This window comes from Eptatretus burgeri, chromosome 10, assembly GCF_056783735.1.
Source record: "Eptatretus burgeri isolate ZD-2024b chromosome 10, Ebu_testis_v1, whole genome shotgun sequence".
Lineage (NCBI taxonomy): Eukaryota > Metazoa > Chordata > Myxini > Myxiniformes > Myxinidae > Eptatretus > Eptatretus burgeri.
This window is the reverse complement of record NC_140970.1, coordinates 20,815,445-20,817,299: the sequence shown is the minus strand read 5'-3', so window position 1 is coordinate 20,817,299 and position 1,855 is coordinate 20,815,445.

The following is a 1,855-nucleotide window of genomic DNA, read 5'->3' as shown; positions in this document are numbered from 1 at the left end:
GGCGATGGCCCCGCAACCCGCGGGCCTCGTGGACAGTGCCTGGCAGGGGGTGGGAACGGGGCCCCCTTGGTCGCACTATCTCAGCGCGGGGGGAAACAGGAGGGGGTTGCTGATGCTCGGGGTATAGAGGATCTTTATTATATGCGACGAGCGTCTCCACCTCGGCCAGGTCGCGCTGTCGGCCTCCCTCGGGTGCAGCTTCCTGCACGACGCGAGCACCCCCTCGTCTGGTGTCGCCGCCTTTCCACAGCTCCGTCCCCTCCGTTCCGACTCCAACGCACACGACGAGCAGCTCCACCGCCCGCGAAGTCTTGACCCTCTGCTTCCAACTCTCCTCTTCTTGACTCTCCGACCGACCTCTCTGAACTCTTCTTTGGACTCCCTTGCGACTCTCTCTCGTTCTCTCTTGCGACTTCCCTCTGACTGACGAACACCGTCCTTTTATCCCCCCCGTAACTTCGCCTTTGACCCCCTCCCTTTGACCTTTCACCTCGCTCCCCATTGGCCCGACAAAAAGTGGGCGTGAAGGCTTTTTGATCCACAAATTTGCATATATCGATCGCCCTGGGGGCGGGGCCAATTCGCCCCTCGCTCACCGATTGGACGGCAAAAAGTGGGCGTGTGTCGTTTTTGATCCGTTTTTGAAGCAGAAAATCCGTGATTTTGTACACGCTGTTCGACGCGCGTTCTGCATGAGTCCAACACCGGTACCCACAGCGGGGCAAGAACGGTGGCGATGCTACGGTTGTGAGGTGTGCGTGAAGGTCGTGGCGGTTGTGGTGAAGCGGTGGTTGTGGTCGGTGGTTGATGTTGTGGTTGTGATCATGGCGGTTGGTCCAAAATAAAGATAGTAAAAGAAAAACGGCTATCCTGAAGAGTCGCAGCACGTATAAATGACATGTATTCCCACTAGACAACGGGTTTGGGCCTAACTACACATGCACTTACCGAGATACCTCACCTAAGGGACCTGAATGGTGGTTTGCGAATCTGGTAACCACAACACTACCCCCTTCCCTTTTTACAGACTCGTCCCGAGTCGTCAAATTTTCGTGTGCCATCATGTGTAGTTTTCCCCTAGTACACTTTACCTACGGATCCCTGAGTGCGACATTCATGGTATTCGTGTCCCCAAAATAAATAACCTGAGGGCTGCGTAACTACCTAAACAAACTCACTCACACGGACGACTTAAATAAAATTGCCGGCGCTAAGACAAACATGCCGGGGCGCACTCATATGTACAGTACATCTTACCTTAACTTACAAATCTTACACTAAACCATGGCCCAGGATCATTGAACTCTGCAAAAGAAAGCAGTTAGCAGGGAGCCAGGCTGCCCACATGCAGTCTCTGGCTCAAACAATGCAGGTCACAGGGAACGTGGCTGGCTGCTCACACGCAGTCCAAGGCCTTCCCTTTTGAACTGAACGCAGTGAACCACAACGGTGCATGGGCTGCACAAACGCAGTCTCCGTGCCAGCTCAAGTGGCACACGCAATGAGCACAACGAATGGATGCATGAATGGATGGACGCAAACACGGTGCACGGGCCGCCACTGCAGGCCCGTGTTGTAGCTGCCAACGGGGCAGTTCTCGCAGCTTGCAAACTGTTGCTTTTACGATCCTGGCGCACATGGAAATGAACAGGGGGGGCAAAGCAAAAATTGAACGGGGCTGGTGAACGTGGGCAGTGGGCATGGCATGGCAAAGGCAGCAGGCAAACACAGCCCGCAGAAGAAGGCCGCTGCAGGCAAACACAGCCCGCAGACGAACTGGCCGGCACAGGCCTCGAAGAAAAACAGCCAGCAGATGAACTGGCCGGCACAGGCCTTGCAGCACACAGCTGCCGAT